Source organism: Fundulus heteroclitus, unplaced genomic scaffold, assembly GCF_011125445.2.
Source record: "Fundulus heteroclitus isolate FHET01 unplaced genomic scaffold, MU-UCD_Fhet_4.1 scaffold_71, whole genome shotgun sequence".
NCBI lineage: Eukaryota > Metazoa > Chordata > Actinopteri > Cyprinodontiformes > Fundulidae > Fundulus > Fundulus heteroclitus.
Window position 1 is genome coordinate 339,919 of NW_023397154.1, and position 23,384 is coordinate 363,302.

Genomic DNA, 23,384 nt, shown 5'->3' on the forward strand with positions numbered 1-23,384 from the left:
CCCGTTTAGCAAAGCAGTTCTTAACAGATGCACCTGCAGAAGTTAAAGACTTCTGCAATGAAATGAGACAAGGTAACCAGCATGGCAAGAAGTATAAAAAGTTTACTGAGGTGACTGCCCTTGGTCCACCAAATGTAAGATTGATATCTCAGAGTGACCAAGTGGCTCTCCACACAGTCAGAGAGGTTTTCCCAAACTCTGTGGTCAGTTACTACAAGAGAATTGCTGTAAATGGAGAAGTTGTTAGTGGTCATTCCTACACCAAAACAAAACAAAGAAACAACTCTGTTGTGCTGTTAAAGGATGGAAGTATTTTTGCCGTCTCCCACTTTGTTGACATGGGTGATCAGTGTCTATATGCCATTGGAAGATATGGTAATTGCACAGTGCAGAAGTTAGCCAGAGGTTCTCTTATCCGAACTGAACTGAGCTATATGTCAACTGTTCACTTTCCCACTGGCTTTTACAAAGCTATAAATGTCACAGAGATAGTTAAACCCTGTATGTACATACAGTGTCCACAGTCCAGCTCGATTGTATGTCAGCTATTGAACACATATTACTGTAAATGATTAAATCTTAACTGCAGTTGGAGTTATTGATTTTGCTTTGCTGTGCTGAGAAGTAAATGTTTGTCTAACATTTGAAACATTTTGCAATATTATGCGTATTATCAACATTATGTATTTCAGTGTCGTTGCAAAAAGAATAGTGATGTGGTGGTTAAAAAATTCTTAAAGCACTGTCATAATGAATTTGGGTCATGTAAGGACAAAAATCTTAGTGTCTTTTTCTACATTTTAATGTGCAACTTGTTATCTGCTGATTTTGTGCAAAATTAAAAACAATTTCTACAAATATTTATTTCTACTTTTATTTATTTTCAATACATTTCAGAAGGATTTTGAAAATATTCTATGTTTATTTAATCATTTTTCATATTTATTGGGGTATATTAGTTCTTTAAATGTCAACTAACATTACCTTTCAGGAGAAAGGTTATGTTCATAGAATAATAATAGGAATATGATGCATGGCTATATGCAAAAATGCTAAACTTAGAAATATTTCAACTGTCCATTATTATTATTTTTTTCATCTTTTAGTGAATTTGTGATCTTTCCTTAATTTTATTGTTGTATTATATTTATTCTTAGTTTAATCTCTTATAGTTGTGTCAACAAAAGAAACTTCTGTAAGTGTTTTCTATGTTACTTACAATAGCTTAGCATCAGTTATGTTTGTCTGACTTATATAAATTTGATACTCAATTTTTCTTATAAGGATATTGTATGCGGAGTTACTGTCATATATTGTTCTTAGAAGTACCCAAATCATATAATTTCCCTTTTATACAATTTTTCTATAGATTTTATATCTGGTTTCACTCTCATATGCATTACATACAAGTTTCAGACAATACAGATAGAAACCTTACAAGATTTATCTATATCTTTTCCATATGGGGCTATATAAATAAAATTGAATTGAATTGAATTATACTTCCTGAGGAGGATGAGGAGAGCCCACCTGCCCCCGCCCATCCTCACGACCTTCTACAGAAGCACCATAGAGAGCATTCTGACCAGCTGTCTCTCTGTGTGGGGTGGAGGCTGCAGTGCCTCCGACTGGAAGAACGTGAGGAGAGTGGCGAGGACAGCATAGAGGATCATCGGGGCACCTCTTCCCTCCATCAAGGACATCTAATCACAGCGCTGCGTGTCCCGAGCCCGTAACATCATCAGGGACCCCTCACACCCCACCATGGACTGTTCTCCCTGCTGCCCTCTGGGAAGAGGTTCCGCAGCATCCGCTGCAGGTCCACAAGGTTCTGCAAAAGCTTTTCCCTGTCGCCATCAGACTTTTGAACTGTTGCTGAACTGCTGAACTATAACCCATAAACTCTGCACAACATTTACACATTTTGCATCATTGCATCTCCATCTAGCATTACAAATGCTGCCGGACTCTTAGTTTTTAAATGCATTCTTGCACAAATGCCCTTTGCACAATCAAATTCTGTACATACAAATGTTTTTTTTAAAAAAAATACTTACCTGTACACTGACTTTATCCTGCATTGTTTACATTTCAATTGTTTTACTTTTAAATCAGTGCTGCACCTTATACTGTATTTTTAACCTATGGTAAATTACAAGCTGTATTCTTGCACAAATGCCCTCTGCACAATCAATTCTGCACATACAAATGGTTTTAAAAATACTCACCTGTACACTGTGACTTCTCCTGCATTGTCTACATTTAAATTGTAAAAAAAAGAAAAAAAAGTTGTTTACTTTTAAATCACTGCTGCACCTTATACTGTAATTTAATTTTTACTGTAATTCACAAGCTGTATGCAACGAAATTTCGTTCTGTACGCACTCTGTGCATACAAAATGACAAATAAAGTTGTCTAAGTCTAAATCTGTTTACCACAAGAGATGAACAGAGTTATTCTCAGAAGCAATTTTCCTGTGATAAACTGAACCAGTCAGTCAAGTCAGTTCCGTAATTTCTCTCTTAGAGTAGAAACAGTAAATTACGAAATACAGTCCCCAAGTTGTTCCTGTAAAAACATCCACATGGATGCAAATACTGACACTCTTTTACCCCAAATAAAACACCTTTATTCCTCATTACTGGATGTTTGAACAACTTTCGGTTAATGAAAACCAAAACGTCTGACTCAAGTCTATTTTAAACTGACTCCTGTGGCTCTATGGAGCCCCCTACATGCCAAAGAGCGAACTACAGCATTTCATCCATTTCCACACAGCTTCATCAACATTAACTCCACAGCTGATGCAACACTTGTAGAGGCCTTCATCAGAGCTGGTCACATGGTGGAGGGTCATGTGACCTGCTAACCTGACAACAGCCAGCTGTATGTCTCGCTCTGCCTAGCTTCACTCACATACATCTGGGACCTCTCCATAGGAATTGCCTTTACTGAAGGCTGGGCCTTATCAAAAATCCTTGCATATGATTGGATAAGCCACTTGTCTGTCATCTTTATCGACGTGCTATTTCAACCACTCACACCGAAGCTAACCCGTGACGCTGATGAGAGCGTCACGGGTTTTTTTATGTGTTTGCGGCTCTAGTGGCACGTGTTTTATTGACAGTGAGCTGACAGGAAGAGGGGGGAAGACAGGCGGCAAAGCGATGCAGGTCGGAGTCGATCCCGGGCCGACCACGTTGAGGACTAAAGGCCTCAATATGGTTCGCGCTAACCGCTAACCGCTCCGGGGCGCGTCCGCGTTGCGTGTCCTCGGACGCGCCCCGGAAAACAAAACTTGCCAAATCCGGTCGGGAGAAGGGCGAAAACATGGTTTCTACCAACAAAAGCCTTCAGAGCCGTTCTCTGATGTTCTTTTAATGAAACAATATCAGATAGATTGGACAACACAGAAGAAATAGCAGCATCAATGCTAACGCTTGCTTCCTCGATGCGAGCCGCCATTGTTGTTGGAATCTCACGGTCACTTCTCCACTACGTCACATCCAGGAAACACCCGCCCTGCGTCCTGATTGGCCAGACCATAAATTTGGTTGGGGAAATCACTTTCAAGGAGCGGTGTCCCAGATGTATGTGAGTGGAGCTAGGCGGAGCAAGACATACAGCTGGCTGTTGTCAGGTTAGTGACCTGCAGGCTCAGTCCTGATGAGGGAGCCATCTTTATAGAAAGCAGCTGGGAGGTTGGAGGGAGCGGTCTTTGTGTGACAGCTCAGAGTGACGTCATCTCCCTCCATCACAGGGAGGACAGGACTCTGCAGGATCACTGATCCACCTCAACACAGAGACAAACTACAGCATTTCATCCATTTCCACACAGCTTCATCAACACTAACTCCACAGTCTGATCTTACCAGTGACAGTGAGCTGGATGCTGCTGCTGGCTGCTCCCTTTCTGGACTCACACCAGTACACTCCACTGTCTGATGGAAGCAAGTAGCTCTTGTTACAGGTAGAAACAGCAGCATCTCCCCATCCATCACACTGAGTCCTGGTTCTTCCAATTGTGTTCCTCCTCACAGTCCATCCAGCAGAGCTCTCTAATCTCAGGTTAGAGATTTTGAACTTTGATAAATTATGTCTAGTATTTCTGAACTCCTTCCTGTTGCCTGAAGACTTTGAACGTCTGTTTCCTCATTTTGTCAGCCTAACCCAGACTTCTGCAGCATTTAGTAACACTATTTTAAACAGTTCCCCTTCTGAAATCTCCCCTAAACACCTGCTGCCTCTATTTCAAGCCTCAGCTGAGCAGATCTGAAGTAGAAGAGATGCACATACTGGATGCTCACATATAAACAATGTTTGAAGGACAGTCATAGAAAGAGGAACATTATGGCTGCTTCTCTGGCCTTGTATTCATCTAAAAGCTGAACATTATGCATAATCAACAGGAGAGGGACTTGTCAATGTTTAATTATTGAAACATCTACATTGGTTGAAGAGTGACTGACGGGATATTTAGGTTTCTGCCATAATTGGTCTATATTTGTAAAATCTAAGCAATATTGTTTAAAAGGTAATCTGGCACGCCTTCAGTAAGGTGGCACTCAGAACATGTTTGATCACTTCTCAGCAGATTCACCCCCTCAATGATCTTCTGAGGTTTGAGTGTGACTGTAATCCTGGGGGCTTCGCTCTGCAGGACTCAGGGCTAAGGGGAGCATCTGGTGGTTGAACCTTAGCTCCTGGGGTTTAATCTGGCCTAGTATGAAAAGCTGCAAGCTCACTTCAGATAGGAGGAATGTTGAGGTAGGGTGACATAGGAGTCAGTGGAGGCCGAGGGTGGGGACCTGGGTGTGTCAATTCCCAGCATCACAAGCTGGTTCTAGGGGCCTGTAATGTTACCTCAGCAGCAAGAAAACGGCCTGAGCAGATGTGTGAGGTTGAGTTGTACCAGAAAGTTACATCTGGACACACAGCTTGACCTCTAGAGCTGAGTTTCTGGAGGGGGTTTCCATGCAGACTGTCTCTTACAGCAGTGTTACCCCAGCAGAGAGGTGTAGAGGTGGTATGGAAGTTACTCACAAACTTGGTGTTAGAGTTTTCTCTGGTGAGAAAGACGGTCAACGCTCTTCCACTACTTTACCTTCTCTGAATTGGCAGCTGGGGAAAAAAACTTAAAAATGCATCACTGCCACCAACTAGGTGAGGACTTAAAAACGTAAAATAGAAATTAAACACTATGGACCTCTGCAGTTTCTCTTTACCAGCATTACCAGGCATAACTTTACTCCATCAGACCTACTATTTTTCTCTCTGTCATACTACATCAGCTCCTCCTGAACTGTTATTTGAACAATGTTGGTATTTAATTGATTTCTTGATCTTTTAGTGAAGTGAATTTCTCCAATGTGAGATCAATAAAGCTTATCTTATCTTAGTGTCACTAAAATGTGAATCATGTAACCAAATTCTAAAATATTTAGATAAAATTTTTTGCTAAATGGGTAAAGGTCAGTGTGAGATATAAAAGATGGCAAAACTTGTCTGCAATATATTGATATATTTTCAAATCCTATTTCAAGAAGCTTTAAAACACAAAATAATCCAGTCGATATGCAGTTATATAAAGCCCAGTTTATTCCAAAATCATCCCTTCAGATTCAGACAAAACTGTAACCAGTCCAATTCAATCATGGTCTGAAGGCGCAGTTCCACCGGCCCTCCTGGTTTTACCTGTCTGACTCGGCTCCTCCCTACTATGATTATCGTCGCCCATTTTTGTGATTTTACCAGCCTAGAAAGTTCTGGAAGAGGGAAACACCTCCTGATCGTTGCTTTAAACCCCCCTAACACACACACACCTGTTTACAACACGGAGATTTTAAAGAAATCTGCGAGAAATGGTAGATGATAAAAAATACAGCATTATAAAAAAACCAAATAACAGCAAAAAATACAAGCAATATTTCTAAAACTGTATATGCTAATAATAAAATAAGGACACACTCCCCTCCTCTGCTATCTGCCTTGAAGATGTATTTGAGAGAAAGAAACAGAAACGAAGAGGCAGAGCTGTTTAGTTTGTAAACTTGGAGCCTCTCTGCTGAGGGGGCTTCCAGGGGTTACCTGAGGTCCAGGGTCCCATTAGTATCTATTGATGATGATAAAAGTTGGTGGAACTAGGCTATAACACAAAAAAGTCCAGTTCAGATGGTCACTTCTTCCCAGTCAGTAAATGTTGGTGATCTCAGGAAGTCGTTATTATGAGTTCAGATGTTTTCCAGACTGGGAGAAGAAGAAATCAGCCAGGAGGAGAAGAGTGATGAGATGATCAGTTCAGAAGTGATGCTCTGTGGTGACATCATCATAGTCCTCGTCCAATCCCTGATCAGCCTGGGTGGATGGAGTCATCACCATGGCAACAGGTAAGCCACTTCCTGCAGTCAGAGAAGGTTACAAAGGAAGGAAATGGAGAAAAGTTATCATGGGGAGATTTATCTCTAATTGTTGGTTGATTGATTGATTGATTGATTGAAAGGTCAGTAGATGAATCAGACTGCTACCTGTGGCTCTCTGTCGATATAGAGACACCATGAGGAGAGTGGAGATAAAGAAGGGACAGAAGATCATCAGGTGGAAGAGCAGCATGAACACAAGGTTGGAAGCTGAGACAGGAGGAGGAGATGTAACGAAAGAGGGGCTTGTAGTTGGAGGTTTTTCTGCAGAGACAGTGAAACATAATCAGGTCAATATTTAGATGACATATTTAGACAAACCAGAAGCAGGTTAACACTCCTCTACCAGGGCTCTGTTAACACAAGATCATCACCACACCAACAGGTTAAAATCAGCCAGAAGGTGGATGGACTTTGAAGGGTCTGGGTGAGATGATCAGGTCCACACTGATACATCCACCAAGAGAGAATGAACCAAACTTCTGTACTGAGGTCAGAGTTTCTATTCATGGGGCAGTTAACAGGGTCCTCACCTGGCAGGGGTAAACATGGTGACAGCACATCTATGGGGATGATGTTCACCTGTGTGTCTTCTTGATGACAGGATTTAAAGCATGACTGATGAAACTGGCCTCAGGCCATGGCTACAACCTGATGGTGTCTACAGAAGGCTGGGAGCGTTCTAAGTAAGCTGTCATGATGCTTCTGGAAACACGGATACTATTCACAATATACCACTGTTACCCTGAGTTCAGCAAAGAGGACCTCACCAAGGAGCTGAGAGAAACCAGCGGTGCTCAGCACAATGAATACCATGACATGTAAAGATTGGCTGCACAAAGACATCAGACGGTACCAGAATACGATGAAAACTAAGTTAGATCTTCTGACCAACAATCAGAGCTGCAATAAATGATCAGGAAGGTCAGGACTGAGCACCACGTGTCTTCATGTTAAACTATAGTGAAGCTGCTGACCTGAGACATAGATCATGCTGGATGGAGACTCTCCATGAGCGCTGATGCTACACCTGTAGAGGCCTTCATCAGAGCTGGTCACGTGGTGGAGGGTCATGTGACCTGCAGGCTCATACCTGATGAGAGAGCCATCTTTGTAGAAAGCAGCTGGGAGGTTGGAGGGAGCGGTCTTTGTGTGACAGCTCAGAGTGACGTCATCTCCCTCCATCACAGGGAGGACAGGACTCTGCAGGATCACTGATCCACCTCAACACAGAGACAAACTACAGCATTTCATCCATTTCCACACAGCTTCATCAACACTAACTCCACAGTCTGATCTTACCAGTGACATTGAGCTGGATGCTGCTGCTGGCTGCTCCCTCTCTGGACTCACACCAGTAAACTCCACTGTCCAATGGATTGGCATAAGGCATGTTACAATTAGAACCAGCAGGTTTACCCCATCCACCTGCACACTGCCTCCTGGTTCCTCTGGTTATGTTCCTCTTCACAGTCCATCCAGCAGAGCTGTTGTCCTCCTCACAGCTCAGAGACACAGGTTCTCCTCTAAAGAACTGAGATCTGCTGGGACTCACAGTCAGACCAGCTGTGAGGAAGAAAGCAGGTTAAATAGTTTCTAATTCCTGCAGGAGCGTCTCTGTGGAGTCAGTCAGACTGAAACAGTGACAGAAGCAGTTTCTAACCTTGGTTTGTTGAGCAGCTCAGCAGAGAGATGAGAGCTGCAGAGAAATGACTCTCAGGTTAGTTGGAGCTTTAATCAGCGCTCTGCTGTGGGAAGCAGCAGTGATGGTCTCTCAACATTTCCACACCAACACACATCCAGCAGATGGGACTCACCCAGCAGCCTGTGGACAGATGTTCCCTCCATTCTGCAGCTGGATCAAATGAGACCAGCAGCAGGTTGGCAGACAGTAAAAAGCTCCTCTTCCTCTTTGTGGACCACTACATGTCAGAGGCTCTGAGAGCTTTGCTCTGCAGCTCAGACCAGGAAACTCTCACATACAGGAACAGAGGTGAGAATGACACAAGATCTTTTTGTCTTGATCTTAATAAAATGCTGCTACAATTTATTTATCTATTAGTTTCTTTTGTAGAACTAAATTTTTGTCAGTGTTGCTGAAGACATATTTTGCAGAAAACAAACTTTTCATTGTGACATTTCTCTGTGAATTTCACATGTGAAACCTGCAGCTTCCTCATTCTCTCAGTTTTCCATAATAATGTTCTGCAGCACCGTTTACTGTATCGTTTTTAAATAGTTCCTCAAAATCACTTACGCTGCATCCATTTAAAAGCTCCATTTAACACATTAAAATAAAATCAGCATGTATGTTAAACCTGTTAAGCAGTGTTAAAACGATGAAGGTGTGACAGGTCATCAGGTCATTAAATACCCAAACTCAGCTGGTAGTGGTTTTTTGACAATATGCTTTGTTACTTTGCATGTGTGTGCAGTCAAATGGGGATGGGCGCCTCCTCCTTGCTGCTGATAAAGGTTTTAGTAGTGGGGGCCTATAAACAGGAGCTCACCCACGACACTATTTATGCAAAACCCACCTTTATAAACAATTATTAACACGGAGCAGATGGGCTGTTTTCTAGCAGCTTTGAGCAGAACAGTTCTGAGGACTTTTACGTAGGTTGAGATAAATGTTTGTTACTATAGATAGCAGTTTTGAGAGCGGCTTCTTGTTTCTGGGTTTGATTTCAAGGAGGATTAGTTTGGTTGTGCGTGTCTCATTTTGGTAAATAATCCTGAAACAGCAACTGTTTGAGCCAACAGGAAAATTAAACTGCAATACCCACAATTCAACATTAAGAGGGCAGCACTTAGATGTTGCAAAACTAACTACAAACCGGATTCCAAAAAAGTTGGGACACTAAACAAATTGTGAATAAAAACTGAATGCAATGATGTAAAGATGGTAAATGTCTATATTTTATTCGTAATAGAATATAGATGACAGCTCAAAAGTTTAATCTGAGTAAATGTAACATTTTAAAGGAAAAATAAGTTGATTTCAAATTTCACAGTGTCTACAGATCCCAAAAAAGTTGGGACAAGTGGCAATAAGTGGATGGGGAAAGGATATTGAGCATATAACGAACAGCTGGAAGACCAACTAACACTAATTAGGTCAATTGACAACAGGATTGGGTATAAAAAGAGCCTCTCAGAATGTCAGTGTCTCTCTGAAGCCAAGATGGTAAGAGGATCACCTATTCCACCATTGTTGCGCAGAAAGATAGTGCAGCAATACCAGAATGGTGTTGGCCAGCGTAAAATAGCAAAGACTTTTAAGTTATCATCATCAACCGTGCATAACATCATCATAAGATTCAGAGAATCTGGAACAATCGCTGTTCTTAAGGGTCAAAGACGTAAAACTTTACTGGATGCTCGTGATCTCCGGGCCCTTAAACGTCACTGCACCTCAAACAGGAATGCTACTATCAAGGAAATAACAGAATGGGCTCAGGAATACTTCCAGAAAGCATTGTCAGTGATCACAATCCGCCGTACCTTCCGCCGTTGCCAGCTGAAACTCTACAGTGCAAAGAGGAAGCCATTTCTAAGCAAGCTCCACAAGCTCAGCCGTTTGCACTGGGCCAGGGATCATTTAAAATGGAGTGAGGCAAAATGGAAGACTGTTCTGTGGTCAGATAAGTCACGATTTGAAGTTCTTTATGGAACTCTGGGACGCCGTGTCATCCGGACCAGAGAGGACAAGGATAACCCAAGCTGTTATCAACGCTCCGTTCAGAAACCTGCATTACTGATGGTATGGGGTAGCATGAGTGCTGGTGGCATGGGCAGCTTGTATGTCTGGAAAGGCACCATAAATGCAGAGACCTATGTTCAGGTTCTAGAACAACATATGTTTCCATCTAGACGTCATCTGTTTCAGGGAAGACCTAGCATTTTTCAACAAAATAATGCCAGACCACATTCTGCAGCAATCACAACATCATGGCTACGTAGGAGAAGGATCCGGGTACTGAAATGGCCAGCCTGCAGTCCAGATCTTTCACCTATAGAGAACATTTGGCGCATCATAAAGAGGAAGGTGCAACAAACAAGGCCCAAGACGATTGAACAGTTAGAGGCCTGTATTAGACATGAATGGGAGAGCATTCCTATTTCTAAACTTGAGAAACTGGTCTCCTCTGTCCCCAGACGTCTGTTGAGTGTTGTAAGAAGAAGGGGGGATGCCACACAGTGGTAAAAATGGCCATGTCCCAACTTTTTTGGAATTTGTTGACCCTATGAAATTTGGAAATAACATATTTTTTCCTTAAAATGATATATTCTCTCAGTTTAAACTTTTGATCTGCGATTTGTGTTTTATTCTGAATAAAATATTTGTTTTTGACACCTCCACATCATTGCATTCAGTTTTTATTCACAATTTGTTCAGTGTCCCAACTTTTTTGGAATCCGGTTTGTATATTCACATTAACATCATAGTAGCACTCTTAGGCCCAGTTTTACAGTTTATCCACAAAAAAGGTTGATTTTAGGGTGAGTTACACTTTAATAATGTGCAAAGATAGCAGCAGTTAGCATCTTCGGCTTCTTGCATGATGATTGTTTATTCATGTATTATTTATGTATTCATCGCTCAGTTCCTAGTTAAAGAAGCTGTACCAGAACTTATTTTTGTATGGTTAAGAAAAATGCTTGCAGTGTTAAATGATGCAATTTGATAATAATAGTTCACAAATTGTGCAATCAAGCTAGTTAATTTTTTTAAAAGTAGGAAAAAGCAGTGAACTGAGGACAACCTGGGATGACTTTTGTCTGCCAATGGCACAATGAGGGCTATTTATCATTGACAGAGGAAAATATTATTTATCCGACATGTAGTCATTTATGTCAAAGAAAAAGAAGAAAAGTCTCTGGATGTAGCCTTGTTTCCTCTGGAGGATTGTGCATGAGCTTGAGGCGGGCGTTTATTCTCGTGCATGTCGACTAGGAGGAGACCAGAAGGGAGAGAAGGAGGGTTTTTCATTGTGGAAAAAGTCAGTTGGGGGAGGGCATAAAGAATAAATATCCCCTCGTGTTAGAAAAGAGATGTGTGGGCGGAGAATAAATCATTGACAGCGATGAAAAACAATAACACATATAAATATATTCATCCTGAAATAATAAGACATTTAGTTGTGGTCTAATCAGCCTCTCCAGACAGAGATTTATGGGGAGTATTTGCGCTTCAGCATACAGGTTCCTCCAGAAAAGAAGATGCATTTTCCGGTCCTTCTGCAGATCTCAGTTAAAAAAGGAGAGAAAACTCAGTTTGCCTAAACAACCCTGCTACTGATCAAAGTTGTTTCACAGAGTAATTTGGTGTCATAATCTGACTCAGGGTAAAGGCTTCTGAGCTTTCTGAAACAGAAAAGCCAGAGTATGCAGAACTTTACCCCAGAAACTACTCTGACTATCCACTAACCCAGCTTTCTGAAACGGGGCCCTGCTGGCTGACTGTACTTTGAGTTTTTCCTCTGCAGAAGTGGTACGAAACTCTGCCTCCTCCTGTGAAGAAGTTGTGGTCTGTGTTGCGGTCTCGGTCCAGTGATGGTCATTCTGAACGGTTGACCTTGGATGGTCATTAGCTGTCTGTCTTGGCTAAGAGTTGCCTGCAGTGACTGACTTTCCTCTCTACCTGCTCAGTTTAGCGTCTGCAATCAGCACTGAGCAGCAACATTTGCAGCGGCTCCAGTTATGGGAGTCACTGCATCTGTGAACCTGACTTATATTCCTTGCTCTCACTTAGTGTTGCTGCCACATTCTTAAAAGCATTATGGAAGTAGACCATCCAGCGTTCTTCATCATCTCAGAATCAGAAATACTTTAATAATCCCAGAGGGAAATTGCTGTTTCAGTACAACCACCATAACATAACAAACATCACAAACATTTCAGGGGGAGACAATTTACTGAGGCCCTGTTGCCAAGGAACCGCCTTACATGGTGCCCACAGGGCGCTGCCATTACTCTGTGAAAAGATAGAGGCCACAAAAAAGACAGGTGCGAGGGTAAAAAACGTAAATCAAACTTTATCCTATAACAGGATACAGTTTGAGATATCAAAAACCTCTTGCACAAAAAGCACAAATAAGACCAAATACATATAGCAGAAGGCAAACAATTGAGACTAGTCGTGTGTAAGTTCATCAGTTTATATGAGCATCAGTTATGTCCACGCTTACGCCTTACGCCTTACCGCAAACAGCGGTAAGGCGTATTGTGTCACTTCCTGTTTTCATGGTGTGAACTGCGGTCTGTTGCTCCAGACTCTTTCGCTTTTATCTTTAATATCTTTGCTGTAACATCTGTTTCTAACACATAAGCCCTTTTAAAACATTCTCTGTTGTTGCACATCACGCTTGGGAACCCCTCGTGTTTCACACGGTTTGCTTTTTTCACAATGGTAAGAGGTCGCTAGCCTAGCTTTAGCCTAGCCTATCTTTAGCTCCACAATGGCTTCCTCCCTTACTCTTCTCTCTGCTTTTCTGTCTAAGCCTTCCCTTATCTCGTGCTCTCTGTGTCAGATGTTTAGTTATTCCTCTGCCTCCTTTAATGATAATGGTACGAGTAATAAATGTAGTGTTTTTGTAGCTTTGGAGGCGAGGGTGTCAGAATTGAAGACCCGGCTCCGTGCTGTTGAAAAACCAACTGATAGATTTATCCTTTGCTAGCGCGGAGCCACATGGAGTAACTTCACGTAGCGGTCCTCCAGCAGCAACCGAGCAGCCGGGTAAGCAGGCCGGCTGGGTGACAGTTCGTAGGAAGCATAGCTCTAGATTTCAGCCCCCAGGTCACCAGCAACCCGTCTGCGTTTCTAACAAGTTTTCCCTACTCAGCGGCACGCCCGCTGAGAAGCCGACCCTGGTGATTGGGAGCTCAACAGAAACGTGGCACTAGAGACACCCAGGACCATAGTTAAATTCCTACCAGGGGCCAGAACGGGCGACATTGAATCTTACCTGAAACTACTGGCTAAGGATAAGCGTAAATACAGTAAGAGTGTTATTCACGCTGGCGGTAATGACACCCGGTCACGCCGATCGGAGGTCACTAAAGTTGTTGTTGCTTCGGTGAGTTTGCTAAAACAATGTCGGACTCCGTAATTTTCTCTGGTCCCCTGCCTGATCTGACCAGTAATGACATGTTTAGCCGCATGTCGTCATTCAACCGCTGGTTGTCTAGGTGGTGTCCTGAAAAAGACGTGGACTACATTGATAACTGCTGAACTTTCTGGGGAAAACCTGGTCTGATCAGGAGAGACGGCATCCATCCTACTTTGGATGGTGCTGCTCTTCTTTCTAGAAATCTGGCCGAATTTATTAGTTCTCCTAAATGCTGACAACCCAGGGTCCAGACTAGGAAGCAGAGCCGTAGTTTAACACACCTCTCTGCAGCTTCTGTACTGTTACCCATCCATTATCCTATTGAGATGGTGTCTTTCCCACGGCCAAAACTCAACAGATCAAAAACTGATCTAAAAGGAACAAATCCTAAAAATCTAATAAAAATCAATACGGCTCACCTTAAACCAAAAAATAAAACAATTAAATGTGGTCTATTAAATATAAGGTCTCTCCCTTCAAAGACTTTGTTAGTTAATTAATTGATTTCCGATAATTAGATTGATTTATTTTGTCTCACAGAAACCTGGCTACAAGAGGACTACGTTAGTATAAATGAGTCAACTCCCTCCAATTATTCAAATTTCCACATTCCCAGATCTGTGGGAAGAGGAGGAGGAGTGGCAACTATCTTTCAGTCTGATTTATTAATTAGTCCCAGGCCAATTAATAACTACAGTTCTTTTGAACATTTAACCATCAGTCTCCCTCATCCAAATTGCAAAGCAATGAAACTTCTTCTGTTTGTTGTTTTGTATCGTCCACCGGGCCCTTACACTCAGTTTTTGGATCAGTTGTCAGACTTCTTATCTCATTTGGTGATAAATACTGATAAGGCTATTATAGTGGGTGATTTCAACATTCATGTTGACACAGAATGTGATAACCTTAGTGTAGCCTTTAAAACTATCCTAGATTCAATTGGTTTTGCTCAAAATGTGTATAAACCGACGCACTGTTGGCTTCATACTTTAGATCTTGTGCTGACATATGCTGTCCTATCTGATCATTTTTTAATAACATTTGAGTTTAATCTGAGTTCTCCACCCCCAAAAGAGGGTTCCATTATAGTACATCTTTATCTGCTATAATGTAAAGTGCCTTGAGATGACATGCTTCATTAATTGGTGCTATATAAATAAAATTGAATTGAATTGACCTCCTCCCCGCACCCATTGGACAGTGGAGTTTACAGGTGTGAGTCCAGAGGGGGATCAGACAGCAGCAGCATCCAGCTCACTGTCACTGGTAAGATCAGACTGTGGAGTTAGTGTTGATAAAGCTGTGTGGAAATGGATGAAATGCTGTAGTTTGTCTCTGTGTTGAGGTGGATCAGTGATCCTGCAGAGTCCTGTCCTCCCTGTGATGGAGGGAGATGACGTCACTCTGAGCTGTCTCACAAAGACCGCTCCCTCCAACCTCCCAGCTGCTTTCTATAAAGATGGCTCCCTCATCAGGACTGAGCCTGCAGGTCACATGACCCTCCACCATGTGACCAGCTCTGATGAAGGCCTCTACAGGTGTAGCATCAGTGGTCATGGAGAGTCTCCATCCAGCAGGATCTCTGTCTCAGGTCAGCAGCTTTGCTGTCATGTCAAAACTCACTTATTTCACTTAATCATCTAAACAGGAAGGATTAATTTTACAGTAAAACCTCCAACCTCAGCTCCACCCACCAGTGAAGCTACAGCTTCTACCTCAGCCTCCCTCCAGGTCAGGCTGCTCTGCCACCTGGTGGTCTTCTGTCCGTACTTCATCTCCACTCTCCTCCTGGTGTCTCTATATCAGCACAAATTCTCAGGTAAAACTGAATTATGTGTCTAATTGATTTTATCTAGTGTTAAAAGTTATCCTCATTTTCTAACTTCCTCTAACAGGAAGTGATGTGCCAGTGTCTCCAGCAATGACTCCACCCATCCAGGCTGGGCAGAGATTGAATGATGTTTGTGATGAAGTGACAGAGCATTATTTCTGAATTAAAGTACTTATTTCTTATTCAATAAATCTGGTGCTATGAACGGTTTGCAGAAGCTCTTCCGTTTTTTTAACCAGCTCTGCAGCAAATCCAACATTAGACCCAGTAGATCTTAGCCGATCATTTAGGAAGTTTTTAGAAAACTTGTAAGTTTTATATTTACCCATTATACAGGTTTCTCACTGAGATCCATAATCTCATTTTTAATACAGACCTACTTTAATAATAAAAAAGAAACAACAACAAAAGAATAACATTTTACCAACATAGTAATAATACATGTAAAAAAACAAAAAACAAACATTCAATTCAGTTAAGCTAATAAAATATGAGTGAAAAATGTTTCATAGTTAAAACTGAACATCTCCCCTCCTCAGGGCTTCAAGAAACAAGCCTTGATCAGCTTAAAGTCACACGACTGATGGTTGCTTACTGTGTCATGTGCCGGGTGGGAGGACCTAGGCGGCAACAAGGCAGAGGACGGCGCATGGTGAAAAAAGGAGACTTTAATTGTAAGGCAACTTACAGGACGCAGGAGTAAACACAGGGGAACGCAGAATCAACACAGGGTTGAATGCAAGGAACGCAGAACACAGGCAAAACACAGCATTCAACGTAGAAGTTGAACACAGAATGACCCGACAACGGGGAAACAGACCAAGGGAACTTAAATACAGGCTGGGGATAATTAACATCACGTGAGTACAATTAACTAAACAAGTTCACTCCTCGGGGATTGTCGAGGGACCAAGCAGTACATAATGGAGGACACAGGTGTTGGATTCAAAAAGTGGGTTTTATTTACCCAAAGCACAAAAATATTTAACAAAGTCAGGAATTAAACTGGCATGCCATTAAAAGAGGTCAACTGAAAATACTGAACACAGACAGACACAAACAAAACTGACCTAATGAAATGACAAACAAGGGCCTTTAAATACTAGTTTAGCTAAACCATAGACACATACAATAGGGGAAAACAAAATGGCTGCCACATAACTACTAACTCAAACAATGAAATAATCCTAAACACCCCCTAAGACTCCCCCACTTGGCAAGAGGCACTTGGTTCAGTCCAATGAGGCCATCAACTGCACTTCAGTGATCAGACTCTTGGCCACGCCTTTTCCCCTCCAGAAGGGGAAGCCAAACACCAAATAACTCAAACAAAGAAAAGAATATTAATACAACATAAACTGAATTGACCTTGCAGTTTTAATATGTGTGCACTCCATATAAACATTGTAAGGTAAAAAAGGAATAAACTAAGAAATATAATTAAGGAATATTTAAAGTAATAACTAAAGTGAATTAAAGAGAAAGCAAACTGTTGTAGGGTGTGTTCTTACCCTGTGTGGCTTGCCATCACAGGGATCCTGAAACACACACACCTGTTTACAACACGGAGATTTAAAAAAATCTGTGAGAAATGGTAGACGATAAAAAATACATTATAAATAAACTAAATTACTGCTGGGACTCACAGTCAGAGCAGCTGGGAGGAAGAAAGCAGGTTAAATAGTTTCTAATTCCTGCAGGAGCGTCTCTGTGGAGTCAGTCAGACTGAAACAGTGACAGAAGCAGTTTCTAACCTTGGTTTGTTGAGCAGCTCAGCAGAGAGATGAGAGCTGCAGAGAAATGACTCTCAGGTTAGTTGGAGCTTTAATCAGCGCTCTGCTGTGGGAAGCAGCAGTGATGGTCTCTCAACATTTCCACACCAACACACATCCAGCAGATGGGACTCACCCAGCAGCCTGTGGACAGATGTTCCCTCCATTCTGCAGCTGGATCAAATGAGACCAGCAGCAGGTTGGCAGACAGTAAAAAGCTCCTCTTCCTCTTTGTGGACCACTACGTCTTTTTTTTATCAACCAAAAGGTTTTCTTTACAACTGAGGAGATTTTGAACTTTGATAAAATATGTCTAGTATTTCTGAACTCCTTCCTGTTGCTTGAAGACTTTGAATGTCTTTTTCCTCATTTTGTCAGCCTAACCCAGACTTCTGCAGCATTTAGTAACACTATTTTAACCTGTTTGACCTTCGCTCTGCAGGACTCAGGGTTAAGGGGAGCATCTGGTGGTCAAACCTTAGCTCCTAGGGTTTAATCTGGCCTAGTATGAAAAGCTGCAAGCTCACGTAAGATAGGAGGAATGTTGAGGTAGGGTGACACAGGAGTCAGTGGTGGCCGAGGGTGGGGACCTGGGTGTGGCAATTGCTAGCATCACAATCTGGTTCTAGGGGCCTGTAATGTTAGAGCACCAGCAAGAAAACGGCCTGAGCAGATGTGTGAGGTTGTGTTGTACCAGAAAGTTACATCTGGACACGCAGCTTGCACTCTAGAACTGAGGTCCTGGAGGGGGTTTCCATGCAGACTGTCTCTTACAGCAGCGTTACCCCAGCAGAGAGGTGTAGAGGTGGTATAGAAGTTACTCACAAAGAGTTTTCTCTGGTGAGAAAGACGGTCAACGCTCTTCCACTACTTTACCTTCTCTGAATAGGCAGCTGGGGAAAAAACTTAAAAATGCATCACTGCCACCAACTAGGTGAGGACTTAAAAATGTAAAATAGAAATTAAACTCTATGGACCTCTGTAGTTTCTCTTTACCAGCGTTGCCAGGCATAACTTTACTCCATCAGACCTACTATTTTTCTCTCTGTCATACTACATCAGCTCCTCCTGAACTGTTATTTGAACAATGTTGGCATTTAATTGATTTCTTGGTCTTTTAGTGAAGTGAATTTCTCCAATGTGAGATCAATAAAGCTTATCTTATCTTATCTTAGTGTCATTAAAATGTGAATCATGTAACCAAATTCTAAAATATTTAAATTAAATTATTTGCTAAATGGGTAAAGTTCAGTGCGAGATATAAAAGATGGCAAAACTTGTCTGCAATTTATTTATATATTTTCAAATCCTATTTCAAGAAGCTTTAAAACACAAAATAATCCAGTCGATATGCAGTTATATAAAGCCCAGTTCATTCCAAAATCATCCCTTCAGATTCAGACAAAACTGTAACCAGTCCAATTCAATCATGGTCTGAAGGCGCAGTTCCACCGGCCCTCCTGGTTTTTACCTGTCTGACTCGGCTCCTCCCTACTATGATTATCGTCGCCCATTTTTGTGATTTTACCAGCATAGAAAGGCCTGGAAGAGGGAAACACCTCCTGGTCGTTGCTTTAATCCCAGAACACACACACACACACACACACACACACACACACACACACACACACACACACACACACACACACACACACCTGTTTACAACACAGAGATTTTAAAGAAATCTGCGAGAAATGGTAGATGATAAAAAAATACAGCATTATAAAAAAAACAAATAACAGCAAAAAATACAAGCAATGTTTCTAAAACTTTATATGCTAATAAAAGAATAAGGGAACAGACCTCTCCTCTGCTATCTGCCTTGAAGATGTATTTGAGAGAGAGAGACAGAAATGAAGAGGCGGAGCTGTTTAGTTTGTAAACTTGGAGCCTCTCTGCTGAGGGGGCTTCCAGGGGTTACCTGAGGTCCAGGGTCCCATTAGTATCTATTGATGCTGACAAAAGATGGTGGAACTAGGCCTTAATACAATAAAGTCCAGTTCAGATGGTCACTTCTTCCCAGTCAGTAAATGTTGGTGATCTCAGGAAGTCGTTGTTATGAGTTCAGATGTTTTCCAGACTGGGAGAAGAAGAAATCAGCCAGGAGGAGAAGAGTGATGAGATGATCAGTTCAGAAGTGATGCTCTGTGGTGACATCATCATAGTCCTCGTCCAATCCCTGATCAGCCTTGGTGGGTGGAGTCATCACCATGGCAACAGGTAGGTCACTTCCTGCAGTCAGAGAAGGTTAGAAAGGAAGGAGATGGAGAAAAGTTATCAACATGGGGAGATTTATCTCTAACGGTTGTTGATTGATTGATTGATTGGTTACTTTGACTGAAAGGTCTGTAGATGAATCAGACTGCTACCTGTGTATCTCTGTCGATATAGAGACACCATGAGGAGAGTGGAGATGAAGAAGGGACAGAAGATCATCAGGTGGAAGAGCAGCATGAACACAAGGTTGGAAACTGAGACAGGAGGAGGAGATGTAACGAAGGATGGGCTTGTAGTTGGAGGTTTTTCTGCAGAGACAGTAAAATCTGATCAGGTCAATATTTAGATGACATATTTAGACAAACCAGAAGCAGGTTAACACTCCTCTACCAGGGCTCTGTTAACACGAGATCATCACCACACCAACATGTTAAAATCAGCCAGAAGGTGGATGGACTTTGAAGGGTCTGGGTGAGATGATCAGGTCCACACTGATACATCCACCAAGAGAGGATGAACCAAACTTCTGTACTGAGGTCAGAGTTTCTATTCATGGGGCAGTTAACGGGGTCCTCACCTGGCAGAGGTAACCATGGTGACAGCACATCTATGGGGATGATGTTCACCTGTGTGTCTTCTTGATGACAGGATTTAAAGCATGACTGATGAAACTGGCCTTAGGCCATGGCTACAACCTGATGGTGTCCACAGCAGGCTGGGAGCGTTCTAAGTAAGCTGTCATGATGCTTCTGGAAACACGGATACTATTCACAACATACCACTGTTACCCTGAGTTCAGCATAGAGGACCTCACCAAGAAGCTGAGAGAAACCAGCGGTGCTCAGCACAATGAATACCATGACATGTAAAGATTGGCTGCACAAAGACATCAGACGGTACCAGAATACGAAGAAAACTAAGTTAGATCTTCTGACCAACAATCAGAGCTGCAATAAATGATCAGGAAGGTCAGGACTGAGCACCACGAGTCTTCATGTTAAACTATAGTGAAGCTGCTGACCTGAGACATAGATCCTGCTGGATGGAGACTCTCCATGAGCGCTGATGCTACACCTGTAGAGGCCTTCATCAGAGCTGGTCACATGGTGGAGGGTCATGTGACCTGCAGGCTCAGTCCCGATGAGGGAGCCATCTTTATAGAAAGCAGCTGGGAGGTTGGAGGGAGCGGTCTTTGTGTGACAGCTCAGAGTGACGTCATCTCCCTCCATCACAGGGAGGACAGGACTCTGCAGGATCACTGATCCACCTCAACACAGAGACAAACTACAGCATTTCATCCATTTCCACACAGCTTCATCAACACTAACTCCACAGTCTGATCTTACCAGTGACAGTGAGCTGGATGCTGCTGCTGGCTGCTCCCTCTCTGGACTCACACCAGTACACTCCACTTTCTACTGGGTCCAGGTGGCTGATGTTACAGGTAGAACCAGCAGTGTACCCCCATCCATCTCCACACTGAGTCCTGGTTTGTCTAGTTATGTTCCTCCTCACAGTCCATCCAGCAGAGCTGTTGTCCTCCTCACAGCTCAGAGACACAGAGTCTCCTTTAAAGAACTGAGATCTGCTGGGACTCACAGTCAGAGCAGCTGGGAGGAAGAAAGCAGGTTAAATAGTTTCTAATTCCTGCAGGAGCGTCTCTGTGGAGTCAGTCAGACTGAAACAGTGACAGAAGCAGTTTCTAACCTTGGTTTGTTGAGCAGCTCAGCAGAGAGATGAGAGCTGCAGAGAAATGACTCTCAGGTTAGTTGGAGCTTTAATCAGCGCTCTGCTGTGGGAAGCAGCAGTGATGGTCTCTCAACATTTCCACACCAACACACATCCAGCAGATGGGACTCACCCAGCAGCCTGTGGACAGATGTTCCCTCCATTCTGCAGCTGGATCAAATGAGACCAGCAGTAAAAAGCTCCTCTTCCTCTTTGTGGACCACTACATGTCAGAGGCTCTGAGAGCTTTGCTCTGCAGCTCAGACCAGGAAACTCTCACATACAGGAACAGAGGTGAGAATGTAACAAGATAGTTTTTTCCTGATCTTAATAAAATGCTGCTAGAATTTATTGATCTTTTAGTTTCTTTTGTAGAAACAAATTTTTTGTCAGTGTTGTTGAAGACATATTTTGCAGAAAACAAACTTTTTTAAGGTTTCTCTGTGAATTTCACAACAGAAACCTGCAGCTTCCTCATTCTCTCGGTTTTGCATAATAATGCTCTACAGCACCGTTTACTGTATCATTTTTAAATAGTTCCTCAAAAAACACTCATGCTGCATCCATTTAAAAGCTCCATTTAACACATTAAAATAAAATCAGCATGTATGTTAAACCTGTAAACAGTGTTAAAACGATGAAGGTGTGACAGGTCACCAGGTCATTAAATACCCAAATTCAGCTGGTAGTGGTTTTTTGACAACATGCTTTGTTACTTTGCATGTGTTTACAGTCAAATGGGGATGGGCGCCTCCTCCTTGCTGCTGATAAAGGTTTTAGTAGTGGGGGCCTAGAAACAGGAGCTCACCCATGACACTATTTATGCAAAACCACCTTTATAAACAATTATTAACGCAGAGCAGATTGCTAGCAGCTTTGAACAGAACAGAAAGCCAAATAAACCAAGTACGGTTTAAATAACCGTTAAAGTCCGTCGTTCAGGGTTTAAGTCCCTTTTAGTAAGTTTTAAACGACAGTTAAAGTCCGTTGTTCAGGATTTAAGTCCCTATTAGTAAATTTTAAACGACCGTTAAAGTCCGTCGTTCAGGGTTTAAGTCCCTTTTAGTAAGTTTTAAGCGACCGTTAAAGTCGGTCGTTCAGGGTTTAAGTCCCTTGTTACGGGTGATTAAAAGTTCCCCGAAAAGTTAATCGAGAGTTTGAGTGTCTCAAAGCAAAACGGTTTAAGTCCCTCGCAGAAGTTAAGGAAACTCAGGGTAAAGTCCTGAAAAAAGGGGAAACTTAGGTTAAAGTCCTAAAAGGTAGCTAAAAACGAGAAGAGGATTGAGGTCCCAGAAACTATATGAACACAACGCAAAAGTAAAATAGGATGGGTTCAGGACAAAGTAGAAAGCGAAATCCCAAAGGGGATGAAAAGTTTATGCATCAGATTGAGCCAAGTAATTCAAAATACTTGGGGAAGTGGAAGAAAAAGTATCATATAGATGCTGTGTTGAAAGTGAATAAATGGGAAAACGTTGTGTGTCGGCTAGAAACAAGCCCTAGTGCAAAAACAGGAAAACAAAAACAGATAAAAATAAAAGAGCTTGAAATTGCGCGCTGTTGGTTAAATCAAGCACAAAAAAGGCTGGTTGCACGAGCAAAAAATAAAGCAGACCGTCAGACAACTAATGTTCATGCGCCCTGAAGATAATGAAACACAACCGCAGGCAGAGACTGCCCCGACCAGCAGGAGGGGGTGGGGTGGCCGATGGAGCGGCGCGTCAAAGCCCCACTTCATCACCTACAATTTTAGGCTCTAAACAAAAAAGAACCCGCCAGAACACTACTTCAGTAATGCAAACTATGGTCGCAACTGAAGAAGACAGACCACTACCGTATAAGCCTTTAAATGCTCCCAAGGATGTTTCAAATCTGTACCCAGACCTGGATGGACTGAGTAAATCAGATCATTCGTTCTCTACAGACCAGTCCAAAGGCTTGTATCCTATGGTGCAGGTCGCAAATCCTAATGTAGGAGCTCAGCAGCCTCAAACAATCCAAGTTTTCCGTCCGTGGTCGTTAGAGGAAGACAGAAAGGCTGTAAAAGGTGTCATTTCTCCACAGGAAGATCCAGAAATAAGGACCATCACTCCGCTAATAAGAGGAAAAGAGAGATCAGCTCCAGCTCAGGTTTCCAACCCCATGATCCCATATGGGGCTCCAACGTTCCCTCTGAACATAAGCACTGGAGCACAGCGAATAAAATAGGACTTACACTTTTCCCGTGGTTTGGAGTTGGTAAATCCATGCTGACAAAGCTCGATGTGGGCGACCCCGGCGGACCAGGACCCTCAGTGGCCGATGGCG

General features: G+C 42.4%; 1 long non-coding RNA gene across 1 annotated transcript; it reads left to right on the forward strand.

Annotated features, from left to right (window-relative positions):
• The first annotated feature begins 8,322 nt into the window (after positions 1-8,322).
• Positions 8,323-19,637, forward strand: LOC118561767. Its single transcript, XR_004930241.1, has 3 exons — positions 8,323-8,410; positions 19,201-19,352; positions 19,524-19,637. It is a non-coding gene; the product is annotated as an uncharacterized LOC118561767 (long non-coding RNA).
• The last annotated feature ends 3,747 nt before the right edge of the window (positions 19,638-23,384 follow it).